Genomic DNA, 12,525 nt, shown 5'->3' on the forward strand with positions numbered 1-12,525 from the left:
AAACAAGGACAGAAAGGAAAACCAAAGCATAGATGGTAGAATTGATTTCTTGAAAGCCACTCACTAGATTTGGATTCAGTTTCCAGCATTGCTAGTGAATCAAAAAAGTCCAGTATAGTTTCTCACACTTGAAATTCTAAGGACACCATTCCTTTCCTGTTTGATTCTTAACTTTTTCCTAAGTGCCAGCAGATACACGGTACAGGTTTCCCAAAACTAATCTTGTCAAGGTTGGTTGAAAAACTGCTGCTAACCTGAGATCTGTATAAGCACCATACATTTAATAAGGGCATTTCAGTGGTATTTTCCTAAAAATAAAGAAATCCTAATTCTCAGCTGATGTAGGTCAGTGTAACTTCACTGATTTTAAAGGATCAATACTGATTTATGTAATCGAAAAATTTGGTTGATGTTGTTTGTGGTAATCTATTAAAAGTGTAGATAGTACAGCTTTCCTTTTCTAACTTAATCCCTTCTCTTTGAGTAGCTTGAGGCTTCTTGTTGAGATAATTAAAAATACCATTTCTTTTTCACTGTTCTAACTTTGTATCTGCTTGTTCTAACTCAAAAGAGAAATAATTAAAGGACTACTCAGAAACCTGGAAATCACCTTTGCCTGAAAACTCTTCGTGTATTAGATACAAGTAACACATAGCAACATCTACTCACTAGTAGGCTTGCTGTGAAATCTCTTTTTCTCATCCCTATTTAAACAATCAGATTCTCCCTTGCTTAAAAAAATATTTTAAATCATCAAGATAGAAATATTTTAAGCAAATAAAGAAGTTCAAGATAATCAATTTATATAGCTCTGTAGTTTAAAGTTATTCGCCACCAAGATATTTACAACTGCTGAGTTCTATCTTAATATCAATTAAGTTATTCAGTTTGAAGGTTTGTTATAATTCCTTCTGTCACTGGAAAATGGTTGATGAAAATAAAAATCACCTCTTCTTATAGGCTTGATCTGAATAAAATGAGAAGTTGGTATTTGCATTATCTCAGTACTGTCATTGGCTAAGTTTTTAGAAATTGGAGCTTCTGTACAGGCAATCTACTACAAATATAAGGGTGCTGTGATTTCTTCTCAGCTTGTCTATACGGTAAGAAGTGCTTCTATCTTCTTTAGAGGTTCAGTTCATTCTTCCATTCAGTTAACTATTTGAGGTTTCTTTTTGGTTTCTTCGGGCTTTAGCAGAAATTGAAATTTTGTTTCGGGCCCCTTCAAACACTTACCTACACTACTGAAAGACTTCTTTTAGTTTCAAAAAAGACATTTTAAACTTAATTCTTGACGAAAGTTTATAAACCTTGAAGAGATTTTGAAAATACTTAAAAATCATCAGAGGTTGGCTAAGTTCAGTTAAAAAGTTGCTTTGGCAATATAAGGTAACTTCTAAGCTCCTCAATTACTATTATTAAACACAGTAATATTTTCTTGGATTACCAATTTCATGGATTTTTTTGATTAAAAGTTGCCTTAAACAATCTCGATACATTACACATCGCACCATTTACTTTAAAAAGAGTAATAGAAAACTACTATGTCAAGATACTAAGTCGGGGAAAGGGTATGTTGTTTATCTAGACCTTAGTAATGCTTTCAACACTGCCTCCGGTTACAGTGAAGTGGACTAAAAGGTGGCTGAACTGCCAGGCTCAAAGGATTGTGATCAGTGGCACAAAGTGTGGTCAGCCTCCACTTGGAGGCTAGTCACTAGTGGAGTACCCCAAGGGTCGACACTGGGGCCAATACTGTTCAACATCTTCATTAATGACCTGAATGATGGAGCAGAGTGTACCCTCGGCAAGTTTGCTGATGATACAAAAATGTGAGGAGTGGCTGATAGGCCAAAGGCTCATGCTGGAAAAAATGTGCTGACAGGAACCTCATGAAGTTCAGTAACAGGAATTGCCAAGTCCTGCACCTGGGGAGGAATAACCCCATGCACCAGCACACGCTAGAGGCCAACGGGCTGTGAACGGCTTGGTGGAACAAGACCCGGGCGTTCTGGTGGACAACTAGTTGACCACGAATCAGCAATGAGCTCTCGCAGCAAAGCGGGCTAACAACACACTGGGCCGCGTACAAAAAATTGTTGCTAGCATGGCAAGGGAGGTGATCCTTCCAGTCTGCTGAGCCGTGGTGAGATACATCTAGAGTGCTGTGTCCACCCCAGTAAAAGACAGGCATGGGCTTACTGGAGAAAATCTAGCAAAGGGCCACAAAGAAGATTAAGGCACTGGAGCATCTGTCATATGAGGAGAGGCTGGGAAGGATAGGACTGTTCAGCCTGGAGAAGAGAAAGCTCAGGAGATCAATGTGCATATACATCAGACGGGGAGGAGTCAAGAAGAAGGAGCCAGACTTCTCAGTGGTATCCAGTGACAGAACAATAGGCAATGGACACAAATTGAAATGTTGGAGAATTCAAGTATCTTGGAGATATTCAAACCCTGACTGGACACAGTACCTGGCAACTTGCTTTAGCTGACCCTGCTCTGAGTATTGGGATCAGACTAGATGATTTCCAGAGGTCCCTTTCAACCTCATCGAATCTATAAATAGACATAATTAAATTTATTATTTTATCAACTTTTCATTTCATAAAAATTTTGCCACACTAAGCATCTAAACTACTGCTAGCACCTATTATCCTGAAAGGAAACAATATCTTGTTAGAAGAATCAGCAACTTCTCCAAATTATTTTGTCAGTCATCAATGCTTTTTATAAAATGCAAAGACTTCAAAGTACATAGTTATTCATTTTTGTAAAGGACTGGTTAAAAAAAAAAAATTAAAGTGCAATTACCAAAAAGAGATTACCACACATCTATTCTGGTTTTGAGTTAAGCTTTTTTTTAAAAATCCACAGCACACACTTGGTTTTTTTTCCTAAAAATATATGCTGAAAACTTGGTCTTGTCGGGACAAAAATTATCTCTATGTTACAAACCATTTTATTTTAGAAGAAAATAACCTTTATTCTTTGAGGACATACTTCTGAAACAATGATTTATACCTTCTTTGACCACTGAGTTGTGTCTTACCAAGGAAGAAAATTTACATAGACATTTAATAAGAAAGAAACAAGAAACGTAGAAGTACGTAGAAGTATGGGTTGCTAATGCTAGATCAGTATGCATGGAGAGCTCGTTCAGTCTCCATTGCTGGAGATATTCAACCTGTTTACCTTCACAGTTGGTTCTGCTTTGAGCAGGAAATTGGGTAAGATGAACTTCTGAAGTCACTTTCAGCCTAAATTTTTCTATGATTCTGAGATTAGATTAGAGCATTCCTGATCAGAACCTCACATAGCAATTTCTGCACCAAGGCTATAATTTCTGTTTCAGCTGTGATATTATTAGGAAGAACATCTAGGTTCAACTGAAGTGAGAAAGAAACCACCATCACTCTGAGCAAATTGTTGCAATAGAAAATTAACTTCACTTTAGTACTTTACACCTTCAGTCTAATTTGATTTTAAAAAGTTGTATTCCAGCTACTAATATACAATCTGACTTTTCGCAACAGAAACAAAGCAAAAACATATTTCAAATACCTGTTCCCTATATTTAGATAGTCATAGAAAATTGTACATGACCTCTTCTTGGAAAAAAAGACTAAATAAATGAGGGGGGGGGGGGGGTGTCCCATCTGACATGTTTCCCAGAATATAAATCATTCCTGCAGCTCTTTACTGACTATCTTTGTAAATTGCTTAGACATCTTCTAAAGAAATCCATCACAGAAATGCTGGGTATCATCCCTGTTATTATTATTATGGGAACAGATACAAGTGTAAAGCATATTGTCATGCATTCTGTGATTTGGGAGCAAATTTGGGTCTGAAGTAAGAGTAGCATTTCAGAAACACTCTCAGGAGATTATTTTTAAACTAATTTTTTTTTTACATGATATCTGAAAGGGTTTGTATTTTCACTGTGTTCATGGCTACAGCTCAAAAAAAAAAAGAGGGAAGTGAAATTGTCAGATAATTTATAAGACATTGAGAGAAAGCAAAAAAATGAAATGAACATAAAATATCTTTGGAGTAGCTGTAAGCACTTTTTTTTGGTGAGGATTCTGATGAGCACTTTGCGTTTCTTGCAATCAAAGAGTTATTTTGTCAAGAAAGGGAGTGAGTTTGAGAGAGGGAAAAGAAAAGATGGAGATATTATGTAAATGACTAGATACCAGATTAACTATAAGAAAGCAGAGGGGTTTTTTTTAACTATTACTATTCATTGCATTCCCCTTCTGCACATATGCTGAAGACAGAAATCCAGAACAGGACAAGGCCAAGTTTACTAAATTAAAAAAAAATCAGGTATTTGTTGGCTAAAACCCAAAATATCTCCAGATAAGATTTGTAATACATCTCCCATAGCAAATAATTATCCATAAATATGGATATTTCACACAAATAAATCACAGTTTAAAAGACTGACTGCAAAACATATGCCAAATCTAAAACATTTAAAGATCTGGATTTTTCAAAAAGCAAGTCCTTGAAAATCCAGCTTGGACTGACTTGATTTAAATACTTAAAAATCATTAATTCTGCCCACACATGCCCATTATTTGCCAGTATGATAGGCAAATATCTATAAAAGAAACAGTTGTCGTCTTCTTCAAGGTTATTTATAACACTCAGTGTTTTGAGTTTTAGAAGTAAAAGAATAATCCTACGTAATATTTGAGCTGGACAAAGGAGCTCAGTAATTCTTGAGTAGCATTCCTTGCTAATGAAGCTCATACATAGGAAATAAATTCACTGTTCACTTTGGGATTTCTCTGTATAAACTTGGAGTATTTTCATTCTTGCACTAGTCTTACATCACCATTTTCTATCCTATCTGCAACCAAAGTTTACAGCCCTATATCTCTGGGCATATTAAATCATAGTACGTATGCCCTCAGTTGCAAAATTATGACCTTGAAGTTTGTTTTCTAGTTCCCTTTCTTATGAACCCGGAAAGTTGGAAGAAAGAGGAATTCCCTCTGGGTGGTACTCAAATGAACTAAATTTTGATGTCTTCTCATCCTGTGAATTACCTATCACGGCAGACAAATCCCATTCATTCACCATAATTAGTACTCCAAGGTGAGGCGACTACCTGTTTCATGTACTACTACAGCGTGAATTAGAGAGAGGAGGGGAAAGAAAATTCTCCCAGCAGAGCTCAACATGACAGACTGCACAAATCAATTTTAATTAATTCTGCCTCTTTAAATCTGTCTGCTCTTTTGGAAAGATTGCTATCTGCGTCAGGCACTATGGCAAGATAATTAACAAAAGCACTGCAGGGCGCTGATAGCACTAGCAGCCAATTTACTTGGCAACATCTTGGTTTTATGAGAGTGCCAGGTTAGAAGGTCCATTGTATTAAGAGTGGGATTGGTGTTCCATCTTCATGTAAAAAATACTCATCTTTTACAAGGAACACCTTGTGAGGTTTTAATTATATGGCTTCAAGCAAGAATTAATGAGAGAGAACTTCAGAAAAACAACTTTAGTGTTATGAGGCAGAAACTGTTTCAACGTAAGATTACTGACAATGAAAACCCAGTGTGTCAGTGCTATAAAGTTGATCCTGGGAAGCATAAGCTCATGAATCGTTGTTTTGTTCTGGTTTGTTTTTCATGCTACTTGGCACACATTTCAAGCCACCTACTGTAGAGAACTGACTTTTCAGAAACAGTAACTCTGTTACATTACATTGCTTCACTGCCTAGTAAGGCATTTGATGGAGTGGTACAATGTACTACACCAATAATAAAATGTTGACATTACTCACAGTAAACTGATCTAACTTTGAGTATTTTTTAGGGCAAACATCTCAAACCGGTGCCTGTCCTTCAGAAATGGTAAAGCAATCAAAGGCAAAATAATGACCAAGAACTTAAAAAAATTGTCTAAAACTGTCATTAAAAATGAGATTACCAGTCTGGTATATATATAAAGCCTATCTTCTTCAGTAGCCTTCCATTACAATTGAGGGATAAACTGGCACATAGCTTCTGGAAGAATCAGGATAGTAGTTCCGTATGATTTAGATTTGGGTTAAAATAAAAGATGTGGATCATACCATATGAAGCATTTATTTGGTACAAATTCAATCTCCTACTTAAATAATTTTGAAAAAAAATATATTTTGTCAAAGTAGGTATCATCTGTCTTCTACAGCTGATGTGAAAGGCCAAATTCAATAAAAACTGAATTCTGTATTCTGGTTAATTCAAGAGAAATGTGACTGCATGTTCATGGATACTCCAGGTCAAATCTCTACTGATAGTTCACTGTGTGCACAGTTAGTGGTCATACAAACATGGTGTTAGAATACAAACTCTTTGCAACAATGATGGCATTGTTATTTTGACTTAAATAACAATAAAATGCTAGATTTAATTTCAAGTGGCTTCATTCACATCTCTTGCACAATGCTACAAGTGCTTTGACATGTAAGCAGTGCCATTTAGACTGAAACTGATAGTATGTTTTACTTCAATACATCAGGATCTCTTTATGTACCGGGTATAGGTGTCAAGGTTTTGGTATTGGGGAGGATGGCAGGGGTGACTCCTGTGGGAAGAGACTGGGGCTGCTCTGTGCTGGAAACAGCTGGTTCCACTCTGCTGGAGTAGATTTATCCAGAAAGACTGCAGCCTGTGGAGAGAACCCACTCCAGAGCAGGGGAAAAGTGTGAGAAGAAAGGAAAAGCAGACAGAAAACTGCTATGTATTGACGGTAACGCTCCTCCCTCCCCCATCCCTCCCAGTGGTGCCTGGGGAGGGCTTGGGAGTGAAGGGGTGAAGCTGGGCATTAGAAAGGGGGAAGGAAAGGTGTTGTTTTAATGTTTGCCTTTTGTTTCTCACCACTTTATTTCAGTTAGCAATAAATTAAACTAATTTCCCCCAAATAGAGTCTGTTTTGCCTGTAACAGCAACTGGTAAGCAATCTCCCCATCACAACCCATGAGCTTTCTCATTTTATTTTCTCCCTCTATCCTGCAAAGGAAGGGAAGTGAGTGAGCAGCTGGGTGGGGATTTGGTTGTTAGCCAAGACTAACCCACTTCACTTTTACAAGACCTGGATAAACTTCATATATATTTCCTTACATTTATCTTTACAGCTGTATGTGACGGAAAAGCCAGCTCTGCTGTTTTAATTTCATTTTTCTTACACACTGGTAGGACAGTAACATTTTAATTTGATGAATCCTTTCTTTTTTTTTTTTTTAACAAACTACTGTGTTGCTAGATCATTCAGCTCTTTCGTTTAAACTGTTAACTCCAGTGGGTGAAAATATGAATTCAGAATCTTTTCAGTTCCCCAGGAAATTCTACAGTTCTGCTGAGAGATGACATACAGAAAAACTTGGATACTCTGCCACAAGAAACTATTCCTATATCAGCAATTACCTCAGTGAACCATGTGTATGTCCATAAAAGAAGTAGTCAGCCAGAACTCTCTCTGTCATGAAACACTGCATACAAAACATAAACACTGGAAGAAAACAAAGTACAATATTTGACTCATGCTGTAGTCAAATGATCAGACTCACAGAACATTTTGTTTTCTTCTTTTGTCTAGGTTCCTTTACCCACAACACCGGCATATTTAGAATTAAAAGAAAAACAAAAATAAAACACACACACCCAAACAATAAAATACAATTTAAACAAAAAAGCTGAGAAGATTCCTACCAGAAAATCTAATTGCATTCTTTTGCTATACAAGATTTCAGAGTAATTCTGAGGCCAAACAATGCAGCTTCTGTCTCTCTTACACCTAACAAGTAAAATTCAAAAGCACCTAGGCTAAGATCAAAATGTTTGAGTAAATTAGGATTAATACAATTAAGTAAAAGGAAAGCAAATCTTTATTTACTTTGGAAAACATGAGGCATGTCTGTTCTACTAAATTAAACAATGCCAAGGAGCGTTCCCATGCATTTAATTATCTATCCCGCTGAATCATTATAACGGTTCCCGTCCAAGTTTTGGCATAAGCTAAGCAATACTTTCTCAAGCAATTCCTTGAGGTGGAACAGAAGACATGGAACAGAACTTAACACAGACTAAGGACCATTACCAATAGCAGTTTGCCTGTGGCCACTCTATTTTGGTGGCTAAGAAAACTTAACAGCATGGATGTGGGCTGTTCCATGCAGTGCAATAGAACTGTACTGTGTTTTTTCATTTTACCAGCACATACTCCAATTACCATCTTCACATTTGCAGTGAACGTGATTGCAGTCTTTTTCACTGTTGGAATTTCACGAAGTGCCCTCAAATTCAGAAGACCCATACCAGCCTTCAAAGAGCACAGGGGCTCTTGATGAGAGTGGGTTCTGTCAAACCAACCTGAACCACCCAAGTAGAAAAAGATGACCAAGAATAATAGAGAATAAAGGGACTCTTAACTGATATTGGAGATATTTGCAAAACCAGAATGCAGCTATAAGTCTGTCATCATCACTGTAGAACACAATCAAAACAATAAAGAGCACAGCAAAAAGAAACTCTCTAGGATATTATTTGGAACAAAATTAGTTGTATTTTGTTTCAATATTTGAAATGTGCTGCTATTGGTTTGGTTTTGTATCATATTAACCTTGAAAGAAGCGGTGAGACTTGGGGCTGCACCATTCTTCATCTTCATTTGCAATTGTACGTATCAGTATTTTAGCTTTCTCTCCAGACCTATTGAAGTCTGCAAGTTTCCTATTGATGTTCCTAAGTGCTACGGCAAGCACTAAAATTTCAAGTTACTCCTAACATCCGTCCATGAAGTTAATTGAAAATGGTCAATTGTGAAAGATTTTATGTAATTTTACAGCTCATCTACTCTACACAAAACCCTTAAATATTTCAAGGATGTAAGTCTTTTCCTTGTGAGTGTAGCTTATAATTGCTTAATCATGAGAGAAAAATGTTCTAAAGATAATTCATGAGGTCTTGAAGACACTAGTGCTCTCTCCATCATTACAATTGGCGTTCTTTCTTCTGAATTTCAGGATATTATTAATGGGTAAGAAACACCCCTATGCAAAGGAAAAATGTGAAGCTTATGAGCACCACTTAAGCTTCGCCTAAAAGGACATGTTCCAGCTAGCTGTATTAATGACAAACTGCTCTTTCTCCAACTGCAGTGGTATACGGTATTGGGGTTGCTTGGTATTAATCAGACCAGCTGCAGTTATGGTAGTTTTACTGCTTCATGGAAACCAGCTGAAAAGAAAGTGGATATTACAGTTGACACAAACCTGAATATAATCCAACAGTGTTCTCTCATCATAAATAAACCAATCAGCACATTAAATTACGTTACGAGGACTATGGCCAGCAGACCATTTATCCCACTCTACTCAGTGATAATGAAGCCACACCTGGAATACTGTGACCAGTTTTGGGCCCCACAGTTGAAAAAGGTGGAGGGTTACCAAAATAGTCTAGAGCTCGTGACCTCCAAGAGAGGTTGAAGGAGCTGGGCTGGTTTAATCTGGAGAAGGCAAGGTAAAGGGGCAATCTAAGAGCAAACCACAAGTACCTGAAGGGAAGTTACAAAGATGACTGAGCCTAACTCTTCCCAGCAGTGGCAGACAACCAAGTTAAAGGCAAAGTGGCTAAAATTAGCAACCTGAGAGGTTCAGATTAGATATTTGGAAATAAAAAAAACTAAAAAAAAAAAAAAAAAAAAAAAAAAGAAAATAGGTGGATACTGCAGCACTAGAACAGGTCACCTAGGCAGGCAGCACAGTCTCCATCACTGGCAACTTCCAAGACTTTGTTAGACAAAGCTACAGCTGATGTGATCCATGAGTGATAGTCCTGCTGAGAGCAGGAGTTTGGATGGTTTCCAGAGGTGCTTCTAACAACCATTTCTATTACAAACTCCAAAATAGTATGGAGTAAAACATGTAAAAGTTAGACCAGATGCCCAGTCATTGGATTTGGGGGTTTCTTTGAAAGAGGGTTGGTCGCTCCTGTCAATAAAATGGAAAGCTAGCAAGGAAAATCACCATTTTGATCTCTTCTCTCTTTCATACCGATTCTTTGAACTTCTTTTAAGAGTCTTGTAAATTATATAGTTAAAAGTCTCTAGCGGCTCTTCCTAAACACTATTCAGCTTATCCTAGCACAGAGAAACTAACCTGAAACTTCAATTTAATATGTATACAGAAATAATGTTTAAAAGAATGTTTTTCCCCCACTACACAAAGAGCAGCTGTGTCTCATATATTACTGAATACAACATCCAAAAGGAAGAGAAACAATATTTTTCTTTGAAGTTCTGTTCCTTGAGAAAGAAGAGCTAGTGGCCAAACTTCAAAGAGAAATCGCCCTTCCTACCTGGCTGTAGCACTTCAGAGAGAGATAATTTACCTCTCTGGTGAAAGGCAGGCCTCTCAGCAGCCGAGCTGTCTAAGAAATGAGGTAGCTGGTGGACTCTGGAATTAGGTGACAATTTTCTTTGAAGTTTGGCTGCTCATCTCATTAGCATTTCAGACATGTTGAAATGATTTACTTTCCATGTAGAAAGATAAATGGAAGTTCCCAACTTAGCTCTTAAAGTTGTAGCTGGACTTTAAAAGGCTTTAAAATTCTTAGATGGCATCTTGAAGGTTTCTGACATACATGATAGAGGCACCCAATTTTTGCATTTTTGCAATACCCAAATTGCCACCTACAAGTGACAACAACAATAACTGTCTAACAGAAGTAGACAGAAACTAGTTGTAAAATTGGAGTATCTTAATCCTGGTAACACTGATTCTATAGAGATGAGGAAAAAAGCCAATGCTTCTTTGAAGTATATAGGGATTAAAATTTGCCCAGCATCATTACTTTGTTTAAAGCAGCTGGCAGTTTGCACTTCATTATACCTGTATGGTGACATCTACACAACTAAGGAAAAGGTCAGACATGCTAGAATTCTGCTGCATAACAATTTCCTAAGTGGAATATTTTTCCTAGATACATTATACATTTTTACAATTGACTTTCACAGAATTTAAAGGGCACAGCTCATATGGTCTTCAAGGGCGTGAAATAACCAGCGTATCTCTTCAACCCATGAGGGACCTGGCAACCCACAAGTAAAACAGTTGTCTATATAGGATTCAGCACTGAGTTTTCATCTCTCTGTAACTACCATTTTCATTTAGGGCATTTTTATGAAGCGTCTCTCAAACAAGCCCTATGGGTTCTGGAAAGCTTAAGATATCTCTTAAAGGACATCTTTAAGAGAAGTGCTCTGGAGAATTAAGTGAAATGTTCAGAAATTCAATGAACGAATGACTAGCTTGGACATCTCATCTTGCTGACTGAGACTTCCACCTCTCAAATTATCAGAACTATAATCTTATAAACTTGGCACAAGATACATGTCCATATGACACTTACACACTGACTTCAATCTACCTCTTACAAATATTTGCAAGGATGGAGTTTAGAGAAAAAAGAAAAAAAAAAGAAGAAAAAAGAAAACCATGGAAAACCCAGCCACCAAAGGAATTCAGTAGCTTAAAAGACAGGGATAATTGCAGTTGCTGGTAAAAAATCAAAACAGGGAAAATTGTGCATCAGATAGAGAACTTTAATGTGAATGAAGAAAAATATGCAAAGAACTGGAAAAGCAATGAAAGGAGAAAGCAGTACTAATCTGCAAGGGAAGGAAAAAGACAATAAGATTGCAATATAATACAGGACAGGGAATGCAAATGAAAAGATTTTTAAAATAACATATAAGGAAAGAAAAAAAATATTATGGCAGTAAAATAGTGTTATTCTATTCTATCCTTTTACCACTAAGATGATTTTCATTTTTTATAGTAAAAAGTAATCTTAAAAGAAAAATTGTTTTAAAAAGATAGTTTAAATAAATTAATTGATGCTTAAAGAGCCATATGGTAATAGTATTAAGACACTCTAGGGCATGTTTTATTAGTCTATTAATACAAATTTCAGGTGGTAAAAGCACTCGGACATACAATGCACCTGAATCGTATATTAATTGACAAATAAAACACACTCTGCTGAGTTTCAGCAGACTACTATTGTTGCAAGTACGTGTAGCTAACTGTACAAGAAGCAAAATTTTGTTTACAAAATGCCTCTAAACACTACAGCAACATTGCTCAACAACAGGCAAAGTATTAGCTAAAAACTATGTTTCCTCTTCCAGAAATAAGGATATATAGTTTTTCATCTATCTCAGCTTCTCAGGAGCTAGGTCCTAACGATAGTAAAATCACTTCATACCTTATTTGATCTCAAAGGCATGGGTAAGCGTAGCTCCTCAAAAGATTCTTGGTCTTTGTATATTGTTCAGATGATAGACTTGGAAGGTTCTGAGAAGAACTGCATTTCCTTAAAATAAGGAATGGCAAGATCTAAAGATCGGATGGCAGGAACAGTGTGATTGCTCCTGACTGGTGGGCCAGAAGGCTAAGGCTGGGTGAGAAGCTGAGGCCACGTGAACAAGTACTCTCTGCCTTGATCCGATTAGTCTAGT

This window comes from Aquila chrysaetos, chromosome 18 (assembly GCF_900496995.4).
Source record: "Aquila chrysaetos chrysaetos chromosome 18, bAquChr1.4, whole genome shotgun sequence".
Lineage (NCBI taxonomy): Eukaryota > Metazoa > Chordata > Aves > Accipitriformes > Accipitridae > Aquila > Aquila chrysaetos.